Here is a 15,173-nt window from a genome sequence, read left to right on the forward strand (position 1 = left end):
GTCTAATAGATAAGCATCTTGTTGCTATTCTGCATAGATTTCTAAGAAAGCTGGTAAGTGCCCCTTATTGTGTGACAGGGATTGCTATTGGAACTGAGCTAGGGATTCACTCTCTAGAAGCAAAAGTGTGGGCCTTAATTTTTAGTTCTTGATGGTATACTGCAATCCTCTATGTCTTTCCATTCTGCAATATAAGTATTTCTATATTAATAATATTAGTCAGTACAATTGCATCATAGTACAGCGAATGTCTGGAATGGCTAGACCCCCATCTCTGTGTCTAACTGGGGTTTCTTACACTGCCAAATAAAATTATTGACACCCTTCTACCACTTATGCAAGAGCGAAAGGGACAGATTGGTAGAGAGAGCTCTAAAATAAAATATTATTTTGGTAGTAATATTTTAATAAGATGTATTCTTTCTATAAGCAATGATTTTTTTTAGTCCAAGACATGAAGAGCAAAATATACAGAAATTAAAATTAAAACCTAATGATGTTTACCGTAATTTTAATTTCTGTATATTTTGCTCAGAGGCATAAAATAAATTATGCAACTCGTATGCCCTTGACCGGGACATAAGGCTGTATTATAAGAAGCTTCAATTACATCTCTTAGCCTTTGTCTCTGTATTGTAACTAACTACTCAATTTTGTAATATCATTATTTAATAATGTTAGAAATACTTTTTACCAATTCATGTTCATTTCTTTATTACAGAAACTACTTTCTTTTTGGTCTAGCATTGATTTGTTGACTTCTTGCATTTTGTAATGAGCCTGCATGTGTGTATATTTGTTTGACCTCTGAAGAAGACCATTTCAGGTCAAAACACATCAGGTCAAGTGGTTTCCTATTGTGGTTGTATGATTTTACTAAGTAAGGAGACTAATGATGGGCCCCTAAATGCTTTTAACTTTCTGTAATAAATACATGTATTTTTGATTTTGATTTTACCTTAGATTCTGCTTTTAATTTTTAGCACTTATTGCACATTAACCTTTCAGGTTCTTAATTCCAGTTTTTGGGTTTTCCCCCCTCTTCATTTTTCTTTTCTTCTATCGTATCAATTCATGTTCATTTCAACATCTAGCGCTAATATACATACATCAGGGATACAGTATTTAATAGTTTCTGTATATTGTCCATCATATCCGTTACAGGATAAAACCAGTTTATTCTGTTGAGTTGTATTTGCCTATAATTCTATTAAGTCTCTGTGTCAAAATATTTGTAAATAATTTATAATAATGATTTATATTCAAGATGGTGAGGGGTCTGGAGACCAAATCCAATGAAGAAAGGTTGAAGGAGCTGGGCATGTTTAGCCTGGAGAGGCGGCGGCTGAGAAGTGATATGATCACCATCTTCAAGTATTTGAAGGGCTGTCATATTGAGGATGGGGTGGAAGTTTCTGTGGCCCCAGAAGGTAGGATCAGAACTAATGGGTTGAAATTAAATCAGAAGAGTTTCTGGCTCAACATTAGGAAGAACTTCCTGACAGAGCGGTTCCTCACTGGAACAGGTTTCCTCAGGAGGTGGTGGGCTCTCCTTCTTTGGATGTTTTTAAACAGAGGCTATCTGACAGCAATGTAGATCCTGTGAATTTAGGGGGAGGTATCTGTGAATTTCCTGCATTGTGCAGGGGGCTGGACTTCAGGAGGTTGGACTGCATTGTGCAGGGGGTTGACTCTAGAGGTACCTTCCACCTCTATTATTCTATAATTCTGTGATCAGCAAAATGGGGGCGATATGATTTAGAGTCTGTAGGGTCTCTGTTGGGTTTGGGAAATACAAAAATGTTAGCTGTTGACCGTGATTGAGGAAGAGAACCCGTCTCTAAAGCAAAATTAAAAAATATCATGTAAATATGGGGATAATGAAGATTGCATAGTTTTGTAGAATTCGGAAGTGAATCTATCAAATCCCAGAAATCTATTACTCTTCATAGATTATTTGGTTCATCAGCTGGTTGCTCCAAAATCTTTTGTTGTGTTTCCAACAGAGTTTTTAAATGAGGCATTTGATCTAAAAAAATTATTAATAGATTTAATTGAAGGGTTAGTTCAGGGGTGGGGAACCTCCATCCCAAGGGCCATATGCAACCATTGAGGTCACTTGGTGTGGCCCTCGGGGATTGCAGGGCCAAACTGAGCCATGTGGCAGCCTCCCTGGGGCCTGGCTGGCCAGCGAGGATCGTGGGGCCCAGCCACGCTGTGCAGCAGCCTCCCCAGGGCCAGGCAGGGATCACAGGGCCCAGATGTACTGTGCAGCAGCCTGCCAGGGACCTGGCTGGCTGGCCGGCCAGAATTGCTGCAGGGCCTGGAAAAGTTACTGTCACAGTTCAGGTAAGTTTCCCCCTCATTTCTTTATTTCTCTTTCTTCCCATTTCTTTGTTTCTCTTTCTTCCCATTTCTTTATTTATTGATTATCCTAGATGGTGTGGTCTAATATGCTAATGAGTGTGTGAGCTAATATGCTAATATTAGGGGATGTGGTCTAATATGCTACTGCATTCCTGCTGGGCTTTTTCTACAAAAAAGCCCTGGACCTATGCATTTGCTTAGGGCAGCAGGCCGTGTTTGTGCGTGTGTGCCAGATTAGGCTCTCCCCACATGACTTCAAATAGAAAAACAATTATTTGCATTAATTTTGCCAGCCTGAATCATTCTGTCTTGGCGCAGCACTGTTTTTTAAGCTGATTTTGTATGGCCAGCGAATGATGTTATAAATATCCTGAGGCTTTTCATACAGAAATTCATTGTACATTTTAACTTTCCAAGCTAATAATTGAGAAGATTGAGGACTTTTGTACTGGTAAGATTGCTTGAGATACAAAAGATTTCTCATGAACATCCTTTAGTTTGTCCTTTTTCAGTGACCGAAGAGCAGCATGAAAATCTGGGTGATAAGCAAGTTGTCAGAAGGTAGGACAGACTGATCCAGCAGCTATTTTGAGATCTCATAATTGAGTGAGTGGAGTAGGCCCTGCTTGATCCGTGACTCTGAGATAGCTTGGTAAAATCACTGAACCTGTTTTGCTCAACTTAACTTTATGTGCATTAGCTTTTCCTATAATCCAGAGACAAATGAAATTAGTGAGTCTGCATTCAATTGCTATGTTGGGGGAAATCAAGAGGGTAGCTCCACTCTCACACATCCAGCTCCATCAGAGTCAAAACCCTGGTCATATATGGGTTTCTCAAACATCCCAGTTTATAGAAGATCTTTCTCCCCCCCCCCCCACTCCCCAATTTAATTTTATTGAATTTTTAAATTTAACATAGCAGGTTTCATTCCAAGCATTACAGGAGCAGCCTCAGCCAATGAGGGAGCTTGGCTCTATAGCTCTACTGGGTGATTAAGTTTGCCAGGCTCAATTAATCACCCTGCAGAGCTACTGAGACAAGCCTCTTTTCCTTCTAATGAATGGCTGAGGCTCCCCCCCCCTCATGCCTCAGGGAAGGAAAGAAAGAGCCAGAGCTTCCTTTGCCAGTCCCCACCATCAGGAGAGCTACAAAGAGTGCTTTTAAGACTAGCAACGTTTTAGTGAAGGTATGAGCTTTCTGCCTTGCTACAGAGAGAGAGAGAGAGAGAGAGAGAGAGAGAGAGAGAGAGAGAGAGTGTTTTGTTGGGCTTGTTATGGGTGTAATTGGGTTCCCCTCCTCTTTTTCACTGCACTCATGTCCTCCAGTCTTTCTCAATAGGAAAGCGTGTGAACTGTTTAGATGAGAAATATCAAAATTAGGCTGAGTGTGTGTTCCACCCCAGGTTTACCCAGCAAATTTTCCTTTCAAATTTTCCTTTGATTGGGGGTCTTGAATTTAGACTTCCCAGATAGCAGGCTGACCCTGACCACTGTACATGGCTGTCTCTCTGTTCTTGTAGTTGTTTTTTGGGGGGAAGTTGTATTTTTTTTTTTTAGTTGTAGTCATTTTTCTGGGGGAAATTATAGTTTTGTAGACGAGCACATAGCTCTCAGTCTGTGCCATGGTGCCTTCACATGTTCTTGACTAGTGCATGAAGCAACTTCTGTACAAAAGCTCACAGTTTCCAGCTGCTTCATGATCCTCTGTGTCTTAGGCTCAAAGCACTGACCATGAGATATCTGTAATGAATGTCAATGAATCAAAAGTAGGTTTGCAACTTACAGATGTGAACACCTGAACAGCACATATTCAAGAATGGTACAGCACAGACATTGTCTGCAGTTTTTGATGCAATAATTCATAGCAAGAGGTAACATTTATCAGAGACTGTAAAACAAAATATTGCAAGTGTGCTAATATTTTAAGCATGTTTTATTTTAAGTTTAAAATGTTTTTAATTGTGCCTGTGCCCTTTATAAAGTTTATATGTCCGCTACCTGGCATTACATTTTATGATACACATGGCCCGGCAAGGTCTCATTTATGTCAAATCCGGCCCTCATAACAAATGAGTCCGACACCCCTGCCTTAAATAGCATTCTTATTATATCTACTTAATAGACATGGGAGGGGGTTTGGAGGACCTACTGAAATAGGACCCACTTCCAGTTTTTCACCTTATTGTTTCTTCCTAGATTTTATAGGCACTCTAGAATCTGTAGGATTAGATTCATTTATTAGTAATAACTGTGTAATTAAATTTCCTTTAATTCACTGGTCTGCAGTGATCTTCCTTTTTATTTTATTTTAAGTTATTGATCATGTTTTTTCCTTTGGTTTGTGTTATTAACTTGCACATTGGATTTGCTGATATAGAAGTAGAATAAGTTTCCTTTGATTTACTGTTATAGAGCAATTGCTTAGTAAATTAAACAGGTTTACAGTACTTTGTGCTACATTACACATTTACAAGTGCTAAGCTCTCACACCTTAACTCTATTAGTCTCACTACCGTCTAGTATTGGTTATGGCTCTAGGTTATCAAATTGTCTCACTGAATGTCCGTGGCTTAAATAACCATGGCAAACAATGTAGGATTACCTCATATCTACTGAAACTTAAGCCACACATAACGTTTCTTCAAGAAACCCATATCAGATCCTCGGATTACCCTCTTTTAAAATAGTCTTGGTTCGGGCAACAATTTCATGCTCCAGGCTCCTCAAAGTCCAGAGGATCCAGTTTGAACAAAAAGCCCAACTCATAAACCAGCAAGGCAGATACATTTTTGTGAAAGGCCTTTTGGATGGCCATCTGGTTACGTTAGGCTCCATATATGCTCCAAATACGCTTCAATCAAATTCCTAAAACAGACATTAACAACTCTGCAAGAGTTTCAAGAAGGAGAGGTCCTTCTGGGAGGGGACCTCAATTACATTGCAGACAAAATACTGGATAAATCAGGCACAAAGAAACATACAACAGAAACAAAAAATCGTTTCACACAATTGAAGCTTTTATTAGACAATTTTGCTTTAATTGACATCTGGAGACTTAAAAATCCACATACAAAAGTTTACAGCTTTTTTTCAAACAGATTCCAGTCATATTCACGAATAGACAACATTCTGGCATCATACTCATTGGTAGAAAAAATTAAATCAGCTGACCTAGAATGCAAAGTTTGGACAGACCATGCTCCATGCGCTCTCACTTCATTTGAACACATTAAGGCAGCACGTAAATGGTCCTTGAACACAGCTATCCTAAGATGTGACAATGTAAAATGACAAATAGCGACCAGTATTAAACAGTTCTTTAATGAAAACTTACCAGATGAAACCTCCCAATCAACATGGTGGGAGGCTTTCAAAGCCACCCTCCATGGTCAACTCATTGGAATATCCTCACACCTAAAAAAAAGAACATAAAGAAACAGTTAAGTCCTTACAAACACTGATCAAAACACTAGAACAATTGAACAAAAAGACAGCCAGCCAAAAGACGTATCAAAAACTAACAGCTGAAAGAAAGATTTTGGAAACCCTAGAAAACAAAGCAATTCAACGAAACCTAATCTACACAAAACAAAAATACTGTATTAGAACAAAAAAATCTCTTTGCTTTTTAGCATGGAAAGCGAAGTAACAAAAGAAAGACACATATATTCCCTGAAAAATGACTCCGGTGATATTCTCACATCATCCAACTCAATTATAAAAGCTTTTGCGAAATTTTACACTGAGTTTTATGCAACGAAATCACCTTAAATAATCAAAATACAAGACTTCTTAATAAAAAATAATGTAGTCAACAGAATTTCTTCAGGACATAAGAACTTAATGGAGGCAGAAATCACAGCTAAAGAAATAGAATTGGCAATCAGTCAATTAAAAAACTAAACCTCACCTAGAGAGGACGGATACCCTTCTGAGTTTTTCAAATTATTCAAACAAGAATTAGTCGATCCACTGAAAGACCTTTGCAACTCTATTATTAATACTGGGGGCATGCCCCCATCATGGGCACATGCCAACTTAATAGTAATTTCAAAACCCAATAAAGATCTGCTTTTCCCATCTTCATATCGCCCTATATCTCTTCTAATTCTAGACACAAAAATCTTTACCAAAATTCTGGCCAACAGACTCAAATCAATTCTTCCAGCTTATATAAATATAGAGCAATCAGGTTTTCTCCCCCACCGAAACATCACTGACACTATTCGGAAAACCATAAATATAATACAATATTGCATTCTAAACCTAAAAAACACTTTGGTAATGTCATTGGATGCCAAAAAAGCATTGGACAGTGTCGAGTTCCCTTACCTAAAAAACATTATAGACTTAATGGATTTTGGACCACACTTCAAAAATTGTATAGAAGCCATTTACAACACTCCATCTGCCTGTTTACTAATAAATGGTCATTCATCAATCCCTTTTCCCATCCAAAAAGGTACTAGACAGAGATGCCCTATGTCCCCCCTCCTTTTTCTCCTAGCATTTGAACCTTTAATGGAAGTGATTAGACAGAACAAAGAAATTAAGGGCATAGAAATCGGAGACACTAACCATAAATTGGCGGCTTACGCAGATGACCCCACCCTTTACATCTCTTTCCCCATACAGTCGCTTACAGGATTAAACTTGCTTTAAAAAATTTTTAGCTCCATATCAGGCATCACATTCAATAACCTCAAATCAGAAATTTTCCCGATAAATTTACGTAAAAAATTAACCAATGAGATAAACAAAATAGGTAAATATAATTGGACTAAAACTTCATGGAGACTTCTGGGAGTCCATTTTCCAAATTGAAACTTCAATTATGATTCTTTGCACAAAGATATACTACTTCAACTAAAAAAATGGGAGAACCTAAAATTCGCATGGCTTGATCGATTTTATCTTATAAAAATTTTTGTTATTCCAAAATATCTTTTTCTATGCCATTTGCTTCCAATATTCCTTACTAAAGTGACAATAGGTAAGTGGCAATCAGATTTAAACAAATTTTTATGGGCACAAGGCAAGGCAAGAATCAGTCATAGAACACTCATCCAACCCTCTTCACAAGGTGGCATGGATTTTCCCGACTTATGGTCTTACTATCATGCTATACTTCTATCACAAATCACCAAAATTATAATAAACTGTAACTATGCAGATTGGAATTTGGTAGAAGCCAGTTACCTGAGTCCCTTCTATGGAATCATAGCCTCCAATCAAAAACTAACTTCAAACAAAACATTTTTCTTCATTCATTACTTACTTTTTGGAGACAGAAGCACAAGAAATTTGTTCCTGAAATCATACGTTACTCCTCCTTTTTATCCCAACAGTGATTTTTACCAGGCTTCCAGAATTCGGAATTCCTTAATTGGAGAACAAAAAATTGTTAGCAGTTAATAGACCCATAAGAACAAGAACAACTTTATAGGACATAAGAACAACTTTATAGGAAAAAAAGGCATTAGAGGAAAAAACTTTGTTTCAGTATCAACTGGTTCCGTTATTTACAAATTAAAGATATGTTTTACTCAAAGAAAATAAAAGAAACCTTCACATGTCAGCAAACATGCTTTGAAACGTTTATTAAGTATTTAAAAGGTAATACAAAAGGACTGTAATTCTACAAATTGATAATATCACACTATGATAATAAAACTCATCTCTACAAAAATCAATGGAGCACAGACTGCCAGAAATTCATAGATGATCAACAATGGGAAACCATCTGGAACTCGTACGGAAGTAAACCTAATGTACTAAACCTAAAATTCCAATTTCATAAAACCCTACTCAGATGGTACTTCTCCCCTCAAAAACTAAATAAAATTAATCCCTCTATCGATCCACTATGTAAAAAACTATGTGGAGAGAAAGCAGACTATATTCATGGCTGGTGGCGTTGTAATCACATACTTAAATTTTGGCAACAAATCAGACTACAAATTAAAAACATCACAAATATAGAATTACCTTGGGAACCTGACATCTTCTACTCCACAACTGGACAGACAGAAAAATTAGCTCTGGCACAGCTGAACTAATACATATATTAATAGCGTCAGCAAGATTGGTCATTGCTACACATTGGATAGATAAATACATGTTAGGGAAACTGCTCTCAAAATGAGATTGGGGAATTAGATTGAGAGACAGTTAGCCCCAAAAAGGAATCTTTTATTATCTGTGTATACCAGGCTCAACCGATCAGAGAGTCAATGCTCAATAAAGGACTCTAATTTAATAAAATCAATTGTGGTTTATTTGAAACAATAGTTCGTTCACACAAGATACAACATCAATCATACATTCACACAGGTCTAGGAAATATAGAGAGATCGATAGGGGAACATAAAAGGAATGGACATACAGGGTAATACTACCTCTCGCAGACTCCAATGGAAGGCTCCGATGGCGACGAATGAGGGAATAGGGGCAAGGTCCCGAAACTGATCAGGAATCGGGGGTGTAACTACACAGCGGGAATGGGGTTTACTGAGTAGAAGGCACACCTGTGGGTAGCTAGTCCACAGGTTATATAGAGTCACCTTAGTCCTGAGGGGATGGGAGGTGACTGGGAGTGGTAATGGGAGGTTCTGCTGATGACCAAGAAGGCTGGACATCGGCTGGACCAATGGCGAGTCCATGGCGACACCTGATTGGATGTGTGCTTCAACCAATGAACATCACCTTCATCCTGGGCATCCTGGAAACTTCCAAGTTGCGACAGGGCCTGGGGCGGCTCCGCTGATATCAATATGGGAATGGTTGGGTGATTGGGAGGAGATGGGATTAACTGGGAAAGGGACAATAGAGAATCAGATATGAACCTAGGTATTCCGGTGTAGACAAAAGGGCTTGGATGTGTCAGGAGAGATTCTTCCTCTTTCTTAACTCTCCTGGGCGAGGACTGTTGTTCAGGAAATCACTTTGGCAATCAGGATTAATAGTGGAGCTATTAATCCATTCATGAACTAGATAGGTTGCTTGCGGGCTAGGAATGACTCAAGGTGTGTACGTGAGGTTCCCACTTAGAAGGAATGAAGCCCAACCAGGCAGGAAGATGGCTACATGTGGCGTTAGCGAAACACAGTGGCTTCCATGCTTAGCGCTTCAACACCGTTCGCCTGGACAGCTCCGTGGCGGCGCAGCCTCCTCCTCGCCATGGCGGGTTCCACGCAGTAGCGGGGAAATGTTTGTGTGCGGCTGCAGACACTCTGTGCCCGTCTCAAGCACTTGTATACTTATTAATGGGTACACGAGAGTCTTACATAGTCCCTGGATAGTTTACTCGCATTCACTGGCCAGGCGGATGCAAGCTTACTTCTCCAGGCGCCCTGGCAACCATGTTTGTGACAGAGGGGTCATTTTCTCACAGTTCCCCCCCTCGAGACTGACGTCACCGTCTAGTGGCAAAGTCTCGTGAAGAAAAAGAAAACGGGGCTTTAGTAAGAGGGCGGTAAGCCCTTGAGGCATGGGGTGTCTACTGGGGAATACCGGCTACCTGCAAAAAGGTTGGAGCCACTATCTTAAAACTACTCAAAAACACAATTTTAAAACGCCAATTGGGCCATCAGATCCTTCCTTGGCGTTCATGCTTACAGGGAGGCCTTCTGGGATACATTGTGCATATTCAGTATTTCATGTAGCATTATTAAGATCCATAAGAACACATAATAAAATCACATAATACAAAGTATTTGAATCAAAGATTACTTAAAAGCAAAAATCATGCGCGCAGTCTAGGCCGGCTAGGCTGCAATAGTTGATTAGGTAGGCAATAAGCATTACATATTATCAACGGATTCACAAGGCAAATCATTCAAAATCTCTGTGTTACATTTCATACTCATACAAAAAAAAAAAAATCCTAACACTATGCTAGTACATAATTCATCTGTCTATTTTCTGACCTTTGGTCTTCAGGCTTCTTCTTCTCCCCCCCTCGATAACTTCCACACTGGGGACAGAAGAGGGTTCCCTTCTTATTTGGCTTGTCTGTAGTCTTTTTCTGGAGGGGAGGAGGCCGGCGGCGCCGAGGAGTCTGCTGCGGATATCCCACCCCCCCCCCCTTGTATCCAGGCTGCCCACAGTGAAGCCAGGCTTCTATCGGAGCATGCTCCAAACGGAAACATCCGACGTAGCTCGGACCTCGTCGAGGGTCCGTTCACATGACCTGGGGAGACCCTATCTAGAGGGGTCTCCGGGGCACTTATGCAAATTTAGAGAACAATGGGGTTCTGGGAGAAATCTTCACATACTTTGCTTATGTTATACATCCTTTGAGTAACATTTAGCAAATTCTGTTGAAGCATTTTTACAAAACCAACTTTCCTGATGAGGTTACAGTTTTTTCCAGTTGACATTAGTTTGCTTCCTTCAACCTTGAAGCACCTCGTTTCTCATGCCTACCCAGCTTTGCGGAGGGGGAAAGCATACGCCTGGAAGTGCAGGCCTATGGACCAACAACCCGAACCGGGGAGCACGGCCGCGGAAAGGCCTCTCCCATGTTGTAGGTTCGGGGAAGTTGATCCACTGGCCGCTTTCCCCTTTTTTAATCTGGAGCCCGTTTGGGCTCCGGAGAACCAGCTATAAGCGTGGTTCTCTTTTAGGGCCTCTTGGAGTCCCTCCCTGACTGGGAGGGGGGGACTCCCCCTTTACTTGGTAAAAGATAGAAAAACATAAATACTAAAAACATTCACATAAAGAAACCTTAGTCCAAGTTGGTGTTTGGCCTAAGGATCCCTGCCCGTCAATCAAGGTTTTTTTGACCGGCAGGGGTGGGATCTGGGTTGCATGGTAGTTCCCACTTCCTGCGAGGCTGTGCCCATATCATGATGCCAGTAACCCGTCAGTAGGCGTGGGGTATGTAAATGATTTCTTGCAAAGCAGCTTGGGAGATTTCTGCCATTTCCCCCACTAATCTGATGGTATAGTGGAGATCATGGGGAGGAGTGTGTCAAGTTGGGCCAGTCATTCCATTGGGTAGGCTTCTCCGAACCTGCACCATTGGAGAGGCCTGTGCCCGGGAGATGTTTCTTGGTGAAGCAAGGAAAGAACCCCTGCAAAAAGGGGTAACTTGATTCTTGCTCCCTCCAACTCCCTACTCCTTGGTTCGGTCTTGTAATTTCTCCAAAAGCCTGCTCTAATTTTTCCACAAGCCTGCCCACCCAAGGGCGGGCAACCTTTTCTTGGTATAAAAATAGATCTAAAAACATACAAACATGAGTACAACCACTCAAGACCTTATTTTATGTTAACCCTCCCGCCCGGGAGATGGCAACTGCTATACTGCCACGTCACTTTTTCCTGCGTCGCCCTGCCGTCCATCACTAGACAGGGCGGTTTGCAGAGGCGCCAGGCGATGATGACATACAGTTCATTACGCAGACCAAGTGGGAGGCACATATGCAAATACCCTTATGCTTTGGAATGGGTTTCTTGGGCCATTGTGGGGCACCCCCTTATTCAGAGTCACCCCAGAAAGGCTTGTGGTCACTCTTAAGTGGTTTTTCTATTATGGGGCGCCTTATCCTTGTGGGGAACACCAGGGTCACTGTGACTTGAAGGTGCTTCGGTGCGTTTGGCTCTCCCGGTGGGGCCGGGTTCAAGCATTCCGCCTGGTCTCGTGTGCGCCTTTACAAACTCAGGGTGCCCCTGCAAGTATGGTACCTGGTGCAGAGTCTGTTCTGGCCCCCTGAGACCCTAGGTGGGCGGAACTTTTAGCTGGAGCTCCGCGCTCCGGAGGGCAAGTGTCACCGCCTGCCCTCTTTTAACCCTCGGGCTGCTTCGGCGGCCCAACCTTCTCTGGTAAAAGATAGACAAATCTTAAAATCAACAGTTCATTGCCCACGTATGGCGTTGGAACTCTAAGTCCCAGATGTCCTCAATCCTGTGCTTTGGGTTAGTGCATGCGCATAGTGTGTTTATGCAGATGAACTAAGCCTAGGGCATGTTGGGAGTAGGACATTGTAAAATATTTTCCAAATAAATGGACCTAAGTTCGGTCCGTTCCTGTGGGAATAGCGGCTCCCGGAAGGCTACTGTTCAGGTGTGCCATGGGCTCCGAGATCGCTCTTCACCTATGTTGCTTTTAATCTAGAAGATAGTTGACAGACACAGGGCGCCTGAGAGCGAGAGAGAGTTTTCCTAAGCTCCTCGGTTCGGGTGCTCATGCACAGCCTGAGTCCCTTCCACAGTTATGTGGGTAAGGGCTGCACGCTCAGGTGTCCCAATGGGTCAGAACAGAGGCTGCACCAGGTTCCTGATGCTTTGAGCGTCTGCAACTTCTTCCCCTCTCCGTACCCTATGTTCCTTCAGGATCACAGAGCGCCGGAAGAGTCACAGAGCTCAAACACTGGACTGCTGGGAGTCTCTCTGGGTCAGAACAGGTTCCGTCCCAGAGTCACTTCGGGCCTTGTAGTGATGGATCACTTGGTGGGACTGTTATCTAGACCATCAAGAAGCGATCCAACACTTGCAAGAATGCCCTGAGTTTGTTCTGCTCAATTTGGACTTCCCCTCACCCCCCCTGGGCTAACAAGCCCACCCTTTACTTGGTAAAAGATAGAACTTTCCATAGGAGCAAAGCGAGGGGCTGAGAGATGACATTCAGAATAATGTACTGGCTGTGGGGACTACATTTCCCATCGTCCTTCGCTTCCCAGCCCGAAAGTTGGGGCATGCGCAGAAGAGGTTTATGCAAATGCCTCAAGTCCAGGGTGACCTGGGAGCGACGGGGCAGTGGAGTTTTCAACCATTAAAACTTTATCCAGGGGTGAACAAGGAGGGAGAAGTTTTCCAAACCCATAAACAGGATGCAGGGATTTAGAATATAGTGTGGGCCGAGCCTCCATTTGACTCGTTGTGACCTTTTAGTCACTTGGTGGGATCGAGGCACCAGAGGGGGATGATCGGGCGGCTTTAGCCTGTGACCAGACCGGTCCCCGCTGTTGTCAAACATGTGGGGCTGCAGAACCGGGGGTCTCAGCGGGCCTGTTGAACTGAAGCGCCTGGCGCAATCCAGTTCAGATGGGAGCCTGAAGTGGCAAAGCAGGACACGCACCCGATGGGAGTCTTCCGATGAAGACTTCTGAACCCTCGGGAAGCATTCCTTGCAAGTTCTACCTTGCCACTGCTGGTCCGCACTCCACGGTTCGGTTTCGTCGCCTTTCTCCCCTCTCCCTTTCCCTTGGGCTTTACAGCCCTCCCTTACAAGTAAAAGAAAGATTTTGGAAAAGGAATAAGGAACGGGAGCCCCCCCCCCCTCGCACGAGTGGGGAGGGGAGTCGAGGCGGTACTTAGGGCTTCTCAATGACAAGGGGGCGATATCTCCACATGGTTTGGAGCTCGTCCACCTTCTTTAGCTGCTTTCTCAGCCAGCACCCCAAGACAATTATTGCAATACAGAGTATAATCTGGAAGACCAAAATGACCACAATAGGGTGCAAGGCTACGTTAAGTATCGCCGACCCAGTAGGGCTCCAGCCAAGGAGCGCGTCAAGGAACGAATGCTTTCCCGTGTCCTTGATTTGTGTTAAAAGCCCGGAGATTTCCTGTCCATCGTGTTTAACCACCATGGAGGCTGTATCTCCGCTCCTCTTAATGTCTTGCAAGGTCTGTCTTAAAAGGGGATGGGACAGCAAGGATCTAATCGCCCGCAGCCCCATGCCCAGGAAAACTGGCTGAATGAATTTGAACAGGCTAGGGGCCAACAGGATTTCCTCCCTAGTCCATATGGGAACAGTGAACTCTATATCGCACCCCACAATGGAAGATAGGTTGCAGAAACATCTGTTGACACCTGGCAACATGGGTTGGATGTGGAAGGTATTTATGATGAGGTACTCACAATATGTCCTCACGCAAGCACACCCTCTTCCCAAATACACAAAAGCGGAGGCATTCTCTTGCCTGAGCGCATATTTGCATTCTCGGGGAGAGTCCCTTAGGGGGTTCACACAAGGGTGGTGAGTGTGTAAGGTCTGCTCATCACAAATAAATCCCAAGTTGTCCTTGTGTACACATGCTTGTAAGTCTACAGCTTCCCAACTTCCGTTGTCATTCCTGGCCCATTTGTCTGAGTCCGAGGAATACAAAACGTCAGTTGGTCCCACTTGCAGTCCTAGTGGCACAACGGGGTGCACATAAAAGAACCTTTGTGCCGTGGGCATCAGGATGAGAAGTCTTAGCTCCTGCCTGTCCACAGAAAAAGATGTATTAACCAGAGTCCACCAGGCTTCCAATTCCAGTTGTGGGGTGGGAATTTCTGGTCTAATTAATTGCTTGATTTCTAGTGGGATATTTCCCTCCGTGGCTTGCCTGATCATGCCCATGGTTACTGCTAAATTCATAGCTTGAGCCTGGGTGCATGCCAGCGCCAAAGAAATATTTAACTGTAGGGATTGAGTGCCTCTCAACAGCAAGGCGAAATCCCTTTCAATTTGGTTTTCCCAATTTACTAAAATGGAGCTGATAGAATGCTGGACTTCAGAGATGGTGTGGAAAGAGTCATTAATGGGTTTTCCTAGCTGGGAAATATAGGAGGTAGCGTAGGCAAATTTATTTGCTAGTGTTTCTATATTTATAGAATCTAAAACCGCTACTCCTCCAGCAACTGGTGCTACCCAGTCTCCTACAGATCGTCTCAATCTGCGAGGTGTGTTCCCCACCCATAACTGCAGCCAAGCTTCCCAACCCTTCTTACTGGGTTCCAAGTAGGGAGCGCATTGTGGCAATTTTTCGATGGTATTCAATCCCGTCAGGCTGACCCTGATTTCCTTTAATACC

At 42.8% G+C, this 15,173-nt stretch overlaps 1 protein-coding gene across 1 annotated transcript in view; it reads right to left on the reverse strand.

Annotated features, from left to right (window-relative positions):
* Positions 1-5,365: 5,365 nt before the first annotated feature.
* LOC132572034 (2'-5'-oligoadenylate synthase-like protein 2) overlaps positions 5,366-15,173 on the reverse strand; it is a 31,348-nt gene continuing 21,540 nt past the window's right edge. Inside the window, exons 5-6 of the mRNA XM_060238821.1 lie at positions 7,648-7,750; positions 5,366-5,783 (exon numbers count right to left, since the gene is read on the reverse strand). The gene's annotated coding sequence lies outside the window, so the exon portion shown is untranslated. The remainder of the gene's footprint in view (positions 5,784-7,647; positions 7,751-15,173) is intronic.

This window comes from Heteronotia binoei, chromosome 5 (assembly GCF_032191835.1).
Source record: "Heteronotia binoei isolate CCM8104 ecotype False Entrance Well chromosome 5, APGP_CSIRO_Hbin_v1, whole genome shotgun sequence".
NCBI classification, from domain to species: Eukaryota; Metazoa; Chordata; class Lepidosauria; order Squamata; family Gekkonidae; genus Heteronotia; species Heteronotia binoei.